Source organism: Triturus cristatus, chromosome 4_1 (assembly GCF_964204655.1).
Source record: "Triturus cristatus chromosome 4_1, aTriCri1.1, whole genome shotgun sequence".
NCBI classification, from domain to species: domain Eukaryota; kingdom Metazoa; phylum Chordata; class Amphibia; order Caudata; family Salamandridae; genus Triturus; species Triturus cristatus.
The window spans coordinates 1,046,473,335-1,046,489,545 of NC_140585.1; the positions used below are offsets into that span (position 1 = coordinate 1,046,473,335).

A 16,211-nucleotide genomic window follows, 5' to 3' on the forward strand; every position below is an offset into this window, starting at 1 on the left:
GAGTTTTCCTGTATTACATATTTGGTGGAGTATAACCGGGCATAGTGATCTAAGAAGAGTTGGGAAATATTGCAGCTATCAACTACTTCTAATCCAGTAGAGGGATCCAATATTTTTATTATTGAGGCAGATTCCTGTTTCTTCCTCGTAGAATTTGCCAGGAGTTTGCCAATTAATTGGCTCTCCTCGTAGACCCGCTATTGAAATAATTGAGAGTTACATACCTCTTCAACGGTAAAAAAGTCTTTCAATGCCATTTTTGCCTGATCATATTTATTTGGTAGAGACTGAAGTTGGAGGGCATACTCCTGCTCCAGTTCTATCTGTAATTGAGCTATCTTGTTCCTTCGAACCTTTTGCTGAGCAGTAGTAAAAGCTATTATTAAACCCCGAGCTGTCGTTTTAAACCCTCCCCAGACAGAGAAAGGGGTAGCGGTATTTTCGTTAATCCGGAAATATTCCCCGATCCAGACCCTAAAATCCTTTACCCATTCCTCGTTTTGCAGTAGGAAACGGTCCAGCTACCACCTGGGTCGGTCCTTATTCTCTCCCTGGATTTTAATCTCCAGATTAATATAGGCGTGATCTGAAAAGGGGTTGCATCCTATACCTACTTCTAAAATCTGAAGGGACCTGGAGCTAAGGAAGAAATCAATTCTGGATGCGGTTTGAAAACGATGTGAATAAAAAGTAAAAAATTCCTTCTCCGCATTCATTTCCCTCCAACCATCTACCAATTGGAATCTCTTAATAATAGTTTCCAGAGCTTTTTTAGTACTCGGTTTTAATTGTCTCCTCTGTTTATTTGTCGTATCTTTTCTTGGATCCAATATAAAATTAAAATCTCCACCAAGTATCATCTGGCACCAGATAATAAGGTATATATTTGGATTAATGGAGCCTCATCATCTATTATCAGGCCATAATAGTTGATTAGGTTGAGCCTTTTCCCATTTAGCTTTACTGCTACCCATATCCATCTCCCCTGCAGATCCCTATGAACTTCTACAACCTCCCAAGGAAGCTTACTTGAAAGATAAATTGCAACACCCCTCGTTGCTGAACCCGAAGATGCAAAAAATATTTTCGAGAAAATTCTGGGTATAAATAACTTGGGGGAGTTAGACTTAAGATGAGTTTCTTGGAGGAAAAGGATTTGAGGGTTTAACGAAGTTACCCATCTAATTAAAGCACCATACTTTTTTTTATTCAATATGCCATTTACATTGGCTGATAGAATCTTGGATCTATTCAATTCCCTATCCATCTATCCATCTAGTCGTGACCAATTTTTTGCCTTGCCTTTTAATGTATATTCTAATAGTAACCTTATTCAAAAAACCTTTTGCTCTTGCTCTATTTTTCCCCCCTTTTCCATACGTGAACCCTCGGCCCCCCGACCCCTCCAACCCCTGGAAAAAAGAACCCCCTCCCTAGAATGTGGAGTATCCCCTACCAGCCACACTAACCACATTACTACCCACCCTACAACACCCTAGAGTGTCTTGACCTTACACCCTTCGTGACCCGCAGCCCCACCCCACCCCCCTGCCTATGTGAATTAACTAAGAACCTTGAAAGTTGAGAATTATTTGTAAAGATCAAGCTAGCCCAAAGCTTTTACATGAAAACTCCTGTTAAACTTGATCCCCCTTTGAAATTTCCTTTAATAATGCCTGTGCTTCATCCGGGTATGAAAACAAAAAAAACTTGCCCTTGACGAGAACCTTAAGTTTGGATTGTTGTGCGACAGATGCTTGGGCACCATAGGTTTTAAAGAGTTGCAAGAGTTTAACGAATTATTTTCTTTTGCGAGCAGCAGAGGCACTCATATCAGAATAGATACAACATTTGGTGGTTGCGTTCACTGAAAACTGCCTCTGCTGAATTGCTCTTGTAATTATTCTGTCCCATTGGGCCGGTCACCCCCTCGCACCGTGCACACTCCTCAGGAGTGAGCCCAGGCTGCCCCTCGTTGCCACCAGCGCCGCCGCTGCCAGCAGCTGTGTTCCTGTGCACCGCTGATTGGTGCTCTGACCCCGCCTGCGCCGCGTTTGTATTTCGAATCCGATTGTCTGTGTAATTCTGCTCCTTGTTTTCTCCTGTGCCCCGTGTAGTTTATTTTTTGTTCCCCTGTGTTTTTGTTCCCCTCCTGTCTCTCCCGGCCCTGCCGCGCTTCCCGCCACCTCCCCGCTCCCCGCCGCTGCCCCCTGCGGCCCCGCCCCCTTCCCTATACAGCCCTTCCCATTCGCCGCCCCGCTCCCGCCTCCCAGCTGCTCCTCCCTCCCACTGGACCATTTAGGGCGTAGTGTACACGGTGGAGAGCAGTGACCTCTGTCCCATTGGGCCGGTCACCCCCTCGCACCGTGCACACTCCTCAGGAGTGAGCCCAGGCTGCCCCTCGTTGCCACCAGCGCCGCCACTGCCAGCAGCTGTGTTCCTGTGCACCGCTGATTGGTGCTCTGACCCCGCCTGCGCCGCGTTTGTATTTCGAATCCGATTGTCTGTGTAATTCTGCTCCTTGTTTTCTCCTGTGCCCCGTGTAGTTTATTTTTTGTTCCTCTGTGTTTTTGTTCCCCTCCTGTCTCTCCCGGCCCCTGCCGCGCTTCCCGCCACCTCCCCGCTCCCCGCTGCTGCCCCCTGCGGCCCCGCCCCCTTCCCTATACAGCCCTTCCCATTCGCCGCCCCGCTCCCGCCTCCCAGCTGCTCCTCCCTCGCTGCGCCCCCCCACTCTCCACTTATGGCAGAGTGGCAAACGCGCAGCGTTGACGCGCAGCGGGCGCGCCCTAAGCGCGCCGAAGGCGCGCCAAAGGTAAGCCCATCCGCGCCTGGACCGCGCCCAGTGCCAGGACCCCTGGCCCCCGCAGTGCCCACCCCACCCACCGGACGTACGACGCCGCCACCCTCAACGCACTCAACACCGGCCGATCCCCTGGATGCTACCGAGCCACCCCGAGACGCACCCACGGACCCTTCAGCTGCCACGCCTGCAAGTTCACCTGCACCCGGACCGGCACTGCACCAGCACCCACCAATCCGAACACCAGCAGCAACCACCTGAAGTGCATCCTGCTCAACACCCGCTCCGTCCACAGACACGCCGTTCAACTCTGGAGCCTCCTCGACACCACAGCCCCTGACGTCGCCTTCCTCACGGAAACCTGGATGAACGACTCCTCAGCACCCGACATCGCCATCGCCATCCCGGACGGATACAAGATCACCCGAAGGGACCGCGTCAACCAGATGGGAGGAGGCATTGCCATCATCTACAGGGACACCATCCGCATCACGACCAACACCGACGACACCCTGACATCCGCCGAACACCTGCACTTCCAGATCCACACCGACCCCAAGACCACCCTCAGAGGCACCCTCATCTACCGACCCCCGGGACCACGCACACAATTCAGCGACGACATCGCCGACTTCATCAGCCCACACGCCCTCCCCTCCGCTGACTACATCCTCCTCGGAGACATCAACTTCCACCTGGAGAACAACAACGACCGCAACACTACCACCCTGCTTGACAACCTCGCCAACCTCGGACTGAAGCTGCTGGTGACCACCCCCACCCACCTCGCCGGACACACACTCGACGCTGTCTTCTCATCCAGCAAGGACATCGTCTTCAGCCACACCACCGGACTCCACTGGACGGACCACAGCTGCGTCCACTTCACCTTCAGAAGAACCACGATCCACCACCACCAGCAACAGGTTGCTCGTAGAAGCTGGAACAAGATCACAGCAGACCAGCTCGCTGCTTCCCTGAGCCAGCACCCTCCCGCCAGCTCAGCGAACCCCAGCCAGGCCGCCGACAACCTCACGAAGTGGATCAGCAACTGCGCGGACGAACTCGCCCCACTGAGGACCCCGCCTAGCAGACCCAGCAGCAAGAAGGCCCCATGGTTCACCGACGAACTCAAGAGCTCCAAGAAGAACTGCCGAGCCCTCGAGAAAGCCTGGAGAAGGGAGCCAACACCGGACAACATGACTGCCCTCAAGCTCGCCACCCGAAAGCACCATCAACTGATCCACGCCACCAAGAAAACATCATTCAAGGACCGGCTGGACAACAACGCACACAACTGCAAGGAACTCTTCAACATCGTGAAGGAGCTCTCCAACCCCAACGCCGGAACCAACGACATCACCCCATCGTAAGACCTCTGCAACTCCCTCGCCTCCTACTTCCACAACAAGATCGCAGACATACACAACAGCTTCAGCACACAACCAACGCCACCCACGACCGCACCAACGCCCCCCACCACCACCCTCAACGCCTGGACCCCGATCAACACAGAAGACACCACCCGCACGATGAACACCATCCACTCCGGATCTCCGACCTACCCCTGCCCTCACCACATCTTCAACAAAGCCGACGCTGTCATCGCTCCCCACCTGCGGGACATCATCAACACCTCCTTCGACACCGCCACCTTCCCTGAGAGCTGGAAGCACGCCGAACTCAGCACTCTACTGAAGAAGCCAACAGCGGACCCCACTGAACTCAAGAACTACCGCCCCATCTCGCTCCTCCCGTTTCCAGCCAAAGTCATCGAGAAGACCGTCAACAAGCAGCTGGCCGCCTTCTTCGAGACAAATGGTTCCCTCGACCCCTCACAGTCTGGCTTCCGAGCCAACCACAGCACCGAGACCGCCCTCATCGCTGCCACCGATGACATCCGAGCCCTGCTGGACAACGGAGAAACAGCGGCCCTCATCCTCCTAGACCTCTCCGCAGCATTCAACACTGTCTGCCACCGCACCCTAGTGCAGCCCCTCAGCAACGTCGGAATCCAGGAGAAGGCACTGGAATGGATCATCTCCTTCCTCAGCGGAAGGACACAGAGAGTCCGCCTACCACCGTACAAGTCAGAGGCCACCGAAGTCATCTGCGGCGTCCCTCAAGGATCCTCGCTCAGCCCCACCCTCTTCAACGTCTACATGAGCCCCCTCGCGGCCATCGCACGCCAACACAACCTCAACATCATCTCCTACGCCGACGACACCCAGCTGATCCTCTCCCTGACCAACGACCCCGCCGCCGCCAGAACCAACCTCCACGAAGGGATGAAAGACGTAGCCGAGTGGATGACGACCAGCCGCCTGAAACTAAACTCAGACAAGACGGAAGTCCTCATCCTGGGCTCCTCGCCCTCCGCCTGGGACGACTCCTGGTGGCCCCCCGCCCTAGGCACCGCACCCAAACCGACAGACCACGCACGCAACCTGGGCTTCATCCTGGACTCCTCCCTCTCCATGACCAGACAAGTCAACGCCGTCTCCTCATCATGCTTCAACATCCTACGCATGCTACGCAAGATCTTCCGGTGGATCCCCACCGAGACCAGGAAGACGGTCACCCAGGCCCTCGTCACCAGCCGACTGGACTACGGCAACGCCCTCTACGCCGGAACCACTGCCAAGCTCGAGAAGAGACTCCAGCGGATCCAGAACGCCTCAGCCAGACTCATCCTCGACATCCCCCGACGCAGCCACATCTCCGGACATCTGAGAGACCTGCACTGGCTCCCCGTCAACAAGAGAATCACCTTCCGTCTCCTGACCCACGCACACAAAGCCCTACACGACCAAGGCCCGAGCTACCTCAACAACTGCCTCAACTTCTACGCTCCCAAACGCCACCTCCGATCGACCAGTCACGCCCTCGCCGCCGTCCCCCGCATCCGAAGAGCGACAACAGGAGGAAGGTCCTTCACCTACCTGGCCGCCAAGACCTGGAACTCCCTCCCTCCCGACCTGCGCCTGACCCAAGACCACCTGTCCTTCAGGAAGAAGCTCAAGACCTGGCTGTTTGAGCAGTAGCGGCACCCCCCCCTAGCGCCTTGAGACCCTCCGGGTGAGTAGTGCGCTCTATAAATGCCTTGATTGATTGATTGATTGATTCTTTCTTTGATTCGGAAGTCCGTAAAATTTACCAAAATTGTTCGTGGCATTGAGGAGTTTGGGAAGGGTTGTGCTGGTACACGATGTGCCCTTGCAATTGTGAGGTCTCCTTTGAACTCAGGAAGAACAGTCTGTTTGATAAAGGAGTCCACCCATTGCAGTGGTTGGGACTTTTCAATTCCCTCGGGAACTCCAACTATCCGTAAATTGGATCTCCGGGTGTGATTTTCAAGATCCTCAATCTTGCTTTCTAGATGTTTCTCTTTAATTATGGCTGCTTTCATATCTTTAGTCACAGTAAACATCTGATCCTCCAGCAGCGAAACTCTAGCTTCTGCCTCCTGAAGTCTAATAGGGAACCCCTGCATTACCTCTTCAATTTTCCCTAAACGTTGATGCAAGGTGGCAGTTTCAATTTTCTGGGCCCTCTTCATCTCGTGAATTTCATCCAAAATGAGATTGAGAAGGTCCTTAATGTCTAGTTGATTTGCGTCACTTGTCTCCCTTTTCTCCGGGCTTAAGATGGACTTAAGCTGAGATACAATAGGCTCGGGAGGTGTAATTACTGTTATGATCTCCTCTTGTGCTGGTACTTCAAGTGGACTTTCAGACCCTATAGAATTATGAGGCAGTGAGGCTAATGAGATTAATGAGCCTGTATCCAGTCTCTCAGCAGCTACCGGGATTAATATCTCATGGCCCCTGCCCGTATTCTGATTTCGATCTTGGCCTTTTGCTTGGGTCGACTCCGGATTTTTGCCCCCTTCGGTTGAGTGATTCCGAGAAAATGTTTCCTGTCCTGGGGGCATACTATCGAGTGGTCCTTTTGCCTGGCCTCTACCCACTATATTACCTTTAGTGTTATAATAGTCCTTGTAGGTGGGCTAGAGCTGGAACCCGGAGATGGTAGAGTTGCTTTTTTAAAGAATAACGGAAACTGTTTAGAAGAGTTTATTTTATCGTTGGACCCATCTGCGTCCACTCTATCGGACTCACGAGCCTGCCCTAAATCGTCTTCCACATGAGGCTCCTTGGCTTTTAAGGATGTTGACAAAGCCAGCTCCTCTTCAGAGCTCTCAAAGGTGCTGTCTAGGACAGGAGTGGACACAAGCTCATCTCCTTTTCGGGCCGGGCGAACAGCTTGTTTTGCTTCCTTTACCTGAGCCAAACGAGTTTTAATTTTTTGACGGACCACATTATCAATTTTAGCCATCCCGCTGGTATTTTTAAGAGGTTTACTCATTCTTCTCTTTTTGTCTTTACTGGCCTGTGCTTGGATAGATTGGGCTTGAAAAGTCTTCCCGTTAACTCCAGGCCGTTAGTACTGATATCGCTTCGTTTTAAGCCACAACGACATCAGCTAGTAGACAGAGAACAGAGTCTTTCTTCCCAGAATTCGGCGTTTATGTGATGGAGAGGGGCTGATTTTAAAAGTAGCAATAATCCTTTCTATTTTCTCCTTTTTCTTCAAGGCCGTAGAGATTTTAGCAAAGAAAGCATCGAGTCCCAAGCATTTATTTTTTTTTCTCCCAGAAATGCCTCTATTTGCCAGAGACTCCCGTTACTCACTTGCTGCCGATGCAGCGCCTTGCTCTTCCCGGACACACCAGCCCCGCCTCGCCGTCCACGCACTTCACGGGTCTCCACCGAGGCACTGAAGCGCGACACGGAGGAATGAGGAACTGCACAACGCCGAGCAGGAAAAACGCCATTAACGCGCTCGAACAATGTCCGCCATCACAGGGTGGGTGTGGAGAGCTGCGGTCACCTGACTAGCCGGAGGCGTGGCCCTCCGCAGTCATGTTGGGTCCATTCTGGTCGCCAACACCGCAGCACTCGACAGAATTTGTGGGACAGCTCGAATCCAGCTCCTGGTTGTCGCCGACACCTCCTGGACCTCGTGGCTGAAGAGTCAAGATACCCGTCAACTCACCTGAAGCACCTGACATCTGTGGGCATTGGACTATCGTGCCCCTGGTCACTGGTAAGTGACCCAGACTCTGTCCCCTCTGCTTTCAGGTTCCTTCCATCCTCGATCCAGGCATGGATCTCTTCGGACACTTCTCCTCTTCACGGCAGCAGCACTTCTTTGCCAGCTTCCATTGAAAACGACGCCGCGACCCGACACCAAAAGACACCTATGCACCTGGCTTCCCTGAGTGAGGTAACACGAGTACTCCAGTGCTCCCGTGGGTGTTGGCCCTAGACACCTCTAAGTCCAAAATAGTTTGCTTGTAGTCATCCTCTAAGTGTCCTTAACTTGTAATTTTCCAACCGCGCCTTTCCCCATAGAAGTTAACGGCGATTCGTGCATGTATTCTAACACTGCACGCGTCCCCCGTGGGTCCCCTACATCACTACCTTGGGTGGTTCCTTGGGGCCTAAGCGCTTCTAAAGGCTCTAGGCATTGTGTCTAGTTCAGTCGTGGTTCTTATACCACTTTATTGGTATATGGTTTGGTACGCCCCTAGGGCCCAAACGTGTATTTGTGCATGTACTGTTGAATACTAACTTGTAACTTAAGTACTTTGAACACCAGCCTCATAAAGAGACTAGAGGGGTGTGTTTTATCTTAAATACATATATTTTGAATATATACCTGGTGTGGTTGTCCTTTCATTTGGTAATTCAAGAGATTATAGACTGGCAAAACAAGCTGCTTTACATTCCTTCAAGACTTAGCCTGAAGGCTGCTCTCCATAGCTACCACTAGGATAGCTTTCAATAAAGGTTGTCTTTAACCTATCACCATAAGGGGTTGTTTGGACTGGTACAAGGTGCCCACTTTAATTAGCGGACAGCATATACCAGGCCAACTTCTCACACCCCGTCACTCCATAAAAGGAGGAGATGGATCACATCCCGGGTTCCCAATACTTTGCCGCCCAACCTTTTACTCCGATTATACAGGTGCTTGCAGATTATGCCCCAGAGAGGATGCCATTCATTCTTTAGCAATCCCCTGTAATCTCAAAAAACCTGTATTTCTGATAATCATTGGACTAAGTATAAACCATAATAAAACAGATTGAAAAAAAGTTACAATACAAATTTTAGACCTTTGATAAGAAAAAACCACAAAAGAAAGGAGAATGTAGAGAGGCATCTAATTTAGGGATAGGCTATCTTATACCAATTATCCCATAAGCTCCCCCAAAAAATTATTTTCGTATTCTGAGTTGCTCGATCCAGTTTAGCTATTCTTTGTACTGAGTTTAACCACTCTCTTTCGAGAGGAGGAATAGATAAAATCCATTTAATACACAGCTCTCTATGCGCCATAAGAACTAAAGTAAAAATAAGCGCTTTATATGCTTAAGACAATATCCTATTGAATTCCTCGACCGGTATTACCCCAAAAATAACCAATGCCAGGCTCACCTTGACTTCTTGACCCACAATTCCTCAAAACGTCATACCCACTTTCTGCCTGAAGATCTGGATGGAAGGACACTGCCAGAACATATGTGCTTCGTCTGCGTTTACTTCTTCGCACTTTGGACAGTTCCTCACAGCTTGAAACCCCATTTTTGCCAATCTCCGAGATGTCCAATATGCATTATGGATGGTAAAAAGGTGATTTTTTCTTAGTGGGGCAGATTTCGCACAGGACCATAGGAAGGATAAAGATACTTGCCAAAGTAAGTCGAGGTTGTACGTTGGCAGTTCCTTCATCCTGATCGCTTTTAACAAGGCGTGTGTGTCTTCCATGGACTGTATCAGCATCCAGTACCATTCTGATACCTCTTTTCTAACAGGGGGGCGCAAGAAGATTTTGGATTCCCAGAACAGGTTGCCCCTGCCCCCTTTTCTTGGCATTTTGGCCCAATTTAGTAATTGATAATACTTCAATTTAGAAACAGATCCCTCTGAGATCTCCTGCATTCTTTTCCAAGGGATTAGCTCCGCACCTTCAAAAAGTTGACCCCATCTAAGAATTCCTCTTTCTTTCATAGGTACTGCAAGAGCATCTTGTAAACAGTCTGGTGTACCAGGTGATTTTCAGATAGGCGCATAGTGGCTATAATAAGGTATCTGTAGCAAAACTCTTATTTGATGCCAAATTTTGCATGCCCCCTGAAGGATCTTTAGTCTCATTTTTTTAAAGTATTTGGGGTCACCAAATTTGAGAAGGAAAAAACTAGATACATCTGGTGGGCCAAATGTCAGTGCACGAAAGAGTGGTGAAAGGTCAGGAGTATCCTTCAACAATTGCCTGAAATTTTTTACATGAAAACCTCTTGGTATTGGAGGAGGTCTGGGGTTGCTATATCGCCATTTTCCTTTTTCTCCCTGAGTTTTTTCCAGGCAATTTTGGGTCTTTTATTCCCCATATAAAGCTAGAAAAAAGGCCTTGTACTTTCTTTATCCACTCCTTCTTAAATTCTAAAGTGGTAGTATTGAATAAGAAAGTATATTTTGAAAGAATGGACATTTTTAAAAGGTTTGATTAACCTAAAAAGGATAAGGGTAAGGAATCCCAGATGTAAAGTTGTTTCTTTACTTTAGAAGTGACCATATCAAAATTCACGTCTGCTAGATTTTCCAGGTTTTGAACAACTTGAATCCCTAAATATCTGATATTTTGTCTAATTAGATTGCCCTGGTAGTTTGTATTCCATTGCATGATCTCGGTTTTCTGTTGATTAACAACATAACCAGATATTTTACCAACGCTCTCTAAAGCTTCCCACATAGCTGGTAAAGACAAGTGTAGGTGGCCCGTAAAAACCATCAAATCATCAGCGTGAAGCCCTATCTTCTTTTCCCAACCATTAAATGAATAAGGAAGTATGTTCCTGCCTGCTCTTAATTTCATAGCCAGTGGTTCAATGTAAAAATTGAAAAGCAGTGATGAAAGAGGGCATCCCTGTCTAGTACCCCTACCGATATTTAATTGTTTAGATAGGTTCCCATTGACCAGCACTCTAGCCATCGAGTTTTTATAGAGAGCCTTAATTGCTGATACAAAAGTTTATCCCAGATTAAAACTCTGGATCACCTATTGGAGAAAAGGCCAGCTGACCCTATGAAGGGCTTTAGCGGCGTAACATGTCATAACCGTCAAGGGTTTGCCATATTCTGTAACCAGATCTATTGTGCCTAGTAACTCATGCATCAGGTCATGTAATTGCCTCCCCTTCATGAAGCCTTTAGGTCACTGTGAATCAAAGAGCCTACCTTATAATCACTATTAAGGAGTGAAATCAGTTTATACGACTCGCAGACCCTTGGGTTCTTATTAGGTTTGAGAAGAATCATTATGGTGGCAAGGTCCTAAGAAGAAGGAAGGTCCTGGTTTAGAGTAAAAACTGAGTTACAAAGCTTAAGCAAAATTGGGGGCAATTCATTTTTCAGTAAAGTATAGATTTCATTGGGGAGTGCATCCGGCCCAGCAGCCTCCCCTTTTTTAAGCTGTTTATTATGTTATAGACTTTAGTTTCTTCATTAAAGAAAGGAAGGTCTAAATCCTGAAAGAACACTTCTATCTGCTCCTTACTAGGAGCTATATCTTCTGTATATAAATCCTGGAAAAATTGGATAAATGTGTGTTCAATCTCCCCATCCTCAGAGATAATATTCCCAGTGACTTGGCACTTTAACTCTTTGATGGAATTTCTAGCCTGGTTAGCTTTAATCTTCCAAGCCAAAAGTTTGCCACACTCTTTCCCGTATTCATAGTTGGCAAGTCTGCTGGCTTTCCACTTTCGTTTTACCCTGGCTTCCAGATAATCTGCTAAATTAGACTTTGCCTTTATCAGCTCACCTTCTAACCATTATTTAATTGTTGTGTTTGAAGTATAAACTATGGTGCCTTTTAATGTTTTGATTGCGACTTCTAAGGTTTTGATTTCCTCACTGACCTTTTTGTTTTGTGATACATTTAGACTGGATAGAATACCTCTAAGATAGGCTTTGTATTGTAGTCAGGGTTTTATGTGCACACATTGCTATGTTAGCATAAGCGTCTTAGAAGCTAAACGCCATCTTGCCGCTTTGCTGCTTTTGCACACAACACTATAGGTAGCTGTTATTACAAGTAAAACTGCTTGCTTGCTTTTTATTCACATGAGAACGGTCTGTTGTTCGCATCCCTAGACGTGCCCCGCGACCTTAGTCTGAACACTGTGTGCAGAAGTCGTCAAGGTCGAATAACAATGTATGCTGTTGAATTCAGGTTGATCGGCCCACGCTCTAGACACAACAAGCACACAGCTGCAAATATCTGAAACTCGGGTGCCTTTAATATTGCATTTGCATGCATGATTCAGACACTTGGAGAAAACCTTTCCAGACGCAGAGCTGATCCTGTGATGTGATTCACCTAAGTTGATCTTTGAGGTATGGGGTTCCCCATTCAAACCTAGAGACCTTCTATTAGTTTATAAAACTAGTTTACTAGCCAAGGGAGGGTGGTTCACAAGGTATTATAGGACCTGTTTTCCACTATCATTTTTAATATGATTTCTCCCTTCATTTTCTATGGTATTGTAACAATGCTGATGGTTTTATTTGTAATCATTTGTCTGCTTATGTTAGCCAAAGTACTGCACCTTAGAGCACGTAGTTAAAAATAAACATTTTACACTTTTCTGTGTCTCTGATTACTCTTGTTGTGGACTGATATGAGAATAATAACGAAAAGGTGTTTCTGATTCCCACCATTCCTGAGAGTACTCTAAGTCGCTTGTTCTGGGTTGTCTAATCATTGGTAGCTTCGAAATGATATGGAGAACGAATGAGACACTGATGCTAGTCGGATAGGGGTTTTAGGTACTGAGGTGAGCTTTTTGGTACACCACAATTCACTGAGGTCCTGGTTTCCTGTGCATAGTTCTGTGCATGAGCAGAATCCCCGCAACAGTATGTATCCCACACCTTGTTTAAGGGAGCAGAATCGAGGTTAAGAAAAAAAATTCATTTGTTGCTTTTTTCAGATTATCAACTAGGGAAATATCTGAAAGTAAGGTTCAGTTCAAAGTCCAGCACCGCACAGGTCTGTTATCTTTAAACATAATCTCAAGTGAGACCGCAGAATGATCGGATAAATGTTCTGGGATATGAGTGACTTTCTTGGTATTGTTGCAGGGCCTACCAGAAATAAATCGATCCTGGATCAATGTCCATGTTTTTTATCATGAAAAGTGAATTTTTCCCCCTCTGCCGCTCTCTTAGGGCCCATACATTTCCAGATGTCAATGAGGCATGTATCTTGGATTAAGTGTTTCAAAGCTTTCCTCATTTTGGGTGTAGCTACAGATGCCCTCTTAGAGGTTGTGTCATGTGCTAGATCTAAAAAGACATTAAAGTCACTTCCCAAAATAATAGGTTTATTTAAGTCTATTAAGTGCAAGAATAAGGTGCGTAAAGGCGTAGGGTCATCCAAATTTGGGCCATAATATCCAACAAAGGCGAGCCGTACGCCATTAATTTTTGCCTTAGCAATTGCCCATCTACCTAAGGGATCTACCACGATATCTTCTAATAAGGCTTGAGTGGATTTTTTAAATAAAATAGCCACACCTTTAACTGTGCAAGATTACGTAGTACATATACAATGGTCAATCCATTGTTGATTTTTTAGGATTTCAGACCATTCTTTTTAAGAAGATGGGATTCCTGAATAAGAATAATCTCAGAATCGCTCAGCTTCAAATATTCTAAGATCTTCCTCCTCCCCGAAGATACCCTAAGTCCGTTGACATTCCACGTTAATATCTTTAGAGGCCGAAGTTTATCCAGGCCAACCATAAAAGGAATTGATGTACCAAGAAAGACCAGGGTAACTCAGCCAGTCATGAAGAAAAAGCAAGCAACACACAAAAAAAGGTAACAATAACGAGAAAAGAGGACTTTTATTTATTTTCTCCCACATGCTCCCCCACCCCAATGTGATTCTATGTTTTAGTTTTTTTTTACAATTGAATTTTTTACAAGTGACCCTCCCAACCCACCCAGGGGAACCATCCCTACTAACTAGACGTATACTTTAGATACCTCATATGAACTCTCCTTCAGCATGGCGGTCGGTTTTAGGTAGATATTATACCGATTATGCCTTGATCTGCTCTATGAAGTCCCTCCCCTCATTTGGATCTCTGAAGTTATACATTTTGTTGTTTCTCATGACCCTCAGAGATGCCGGAAATCTTATATTTGCAGTGGCACCCAAATCTCTTAATTCCTGAATAAATCTGCTGAGTTCCCACTGCCTATCCAGGGAAGTACGGGAGATATCGGACCTGATACGAAAAGACCAATAATTTTTTTGATATGTTCCAGCCTTTAAAGCTCCAGAAAGGATTTTCTTTCAGAGAGTATGTTTTAAAATTCACTATTATCCTTCTTGCCGTTTTTTTACCCGGACGATTCACAAAAGGATCACGATGGACTCTTTGTATATCGTCTTCTAATGTAGTTTGATCGAGATCCAAATTATATTCCTTTAGGAGGGTAATTACTAAGGCCTTAATGTCCCCCCCCCCCTTCAAGGCCCTCTGGAACATTTAGAATTCTAACATTATTCCTTCTTGCGTTGTTTTCAAGGGATTCTAGTTTATCTCTAAGGTCCTTTTCGCTGTTCTTAAGCTTCTTAATCTTTTCCTGGTTACTATCAACTTTCATAGAAATACTCTTATACGTGGTTTCCATAGCCCCCACTCTATCTTACAAACTGTTCATTTTCTCCTCCCTAACTTCGCAATAACCTTGTATACTATGTTGGTTAAGTTCTGAGGTTGCGAATTTCTCTCTGACTTCTGTTAGTAGAGTGAACATTAAGTTTTCCAGACCAGGAAGATTGGTTAGAACCATGCCCAGAGAGGGATTGCCTGTATTGTCCTGAGACTGGGTTTCTGCGAGAACCGAGATAGAACTGGAACTCTGAGTGGAGCTAGAGCTAATGTTAGCTGGACTCGGGCTAGATTCTCTTCCACTAAAGGATCGAACCTGTTTTCGAATAGAATGTGATCAGTCTTTGTTTTTTTAAGGCCGGCAGCTGCCATACTTTCTCCCCCTTGATTATATAGTATATTCTTGTGGGTTTGAGAGGAAGATTTGAGATTGGTTTGAGAGTCTACTGAGACAGAGGCTCCTTGTGCCTGTACATTAAAATAGGAATGTAGCGAGGGAGTAATTTTTATATTTTCTGACTTTTTCTTTGTGTACTTTATATTTGTTTTTTGTCCAGTTTCTACTGCGGGCAATATTTCAGATTTGAAGGAACGCAAATTACACACAGTTTGCTCGCTCAGTGTGGGTGGTGAGACAGGAACCCTTGGGGGAATATCCCTGGAAGGGAGTAAAGTTAAAGCCAATTCATCCTTTCCCCAAACACCTCTACTTCTTAAGGTGTACCTATTCACACCGCTCACAGGTCCCACTGTGTAACTTAATCTCCCTCTTTCCTCATTGTTTACCGGGGAGGTTGCTTTCTGCCTGGAGTTTTCACTATTAGTGCCGGTATCGAGACAGCCTTCCGGTAAAACCCGCTCCCTCCTCCTTACCGGGGTCATCAGGCGATCTCCGAAAACATCTCCTGGCTCCTGCTGCTTTACAAGGGAAGTTTCAATTATGAACTTCCCCTCGCCTGTAATGTCGGAGAGCTGACACTTACTGATCCCGCTCGCTGGGAAACCGATCCTAGCAGCTCCAGCTGAGCCACGCTGCAGCTTCCGCCCACACAACTCCCAGTGTTCCCGGGCATTGTTTTCCGAGTTGGGCAACCGAAACCGCTGAAACCGCCGAAATGGAATCCTTTAAACTAAGAATTTCAGCCCCCAGCCCATTCGTCACCCCCGCTCCGCCCTCCTCACGCTCCAAAAAGCATTCAGAAAGGCACAGGTGAGTTCATGAATTCCTCCGATACTGCCAGCCTAGGAGAGCTTGCGACCGAAGCTAGTTAGCGGCAGCCATGCCGCTGCCCGCGTCCCACGCAGTGGGACATCAGCAGGGCAGCTCTCTAGTGGCCGCCCGTCGCAGCCTTCCCCCTCCCCCCTTCTCCTGCCTCGCAAGGGAGGCCACGCCCAGGGAGGAGATCTCCCAGTAGGTGTAGGAGGAGCCGGGCCGTTGGGGGGGGGGGGGCGAGGCTAGCCCCCCTACTTAGGCGTGCAGCTTGCCCAGTTCCTCCTCTGCTTCCCGCGCGCCGCTCCAACTCGGACACGCGTATTCCCACCCTTTCCGCTTACCCTGCGTGACGGAGACAGCGCGTTATTGGAAGGTTTTTAATGTTTTCTTTTGCGTTGCAGGCGGAGTTACAGGGCGATCTGGAGGCAGACGGGTACAGT

At 47.6% G+C, this 16,211-nt stretch overlaps 1 protein-coding gene across 5 annotated transcripts in view; it reads right to left on the bottom strand.

Annotated features, from left to right (window-relative positions):
- The window catches only part of LOC146856038 (uncharacterized), a 34,378-nt gene extending 18,760 nt beyond the window's left edge, over positions 1–15,618 (bottom strand). For 3 of the 5 annotated variants that reach the window (XR_014981425.1, XR_014981426.1, XM_085654028.1), the window contains exon 1: positions 15,432–15,567. The gene's annotated coding sequence lies outside the window, so the exon portion shown is untranslated. Of the gene's footprint in view, positions 1–15,431 lie in introns of all 5 variants that reach the window. The other 2 variants (XM_085654029.1, XM_085654030.1) reach the window with 2 other exon arrangements.
- Between the last annotated feature and the right edge of the window lie 593 nt (positions 15,619–16,211).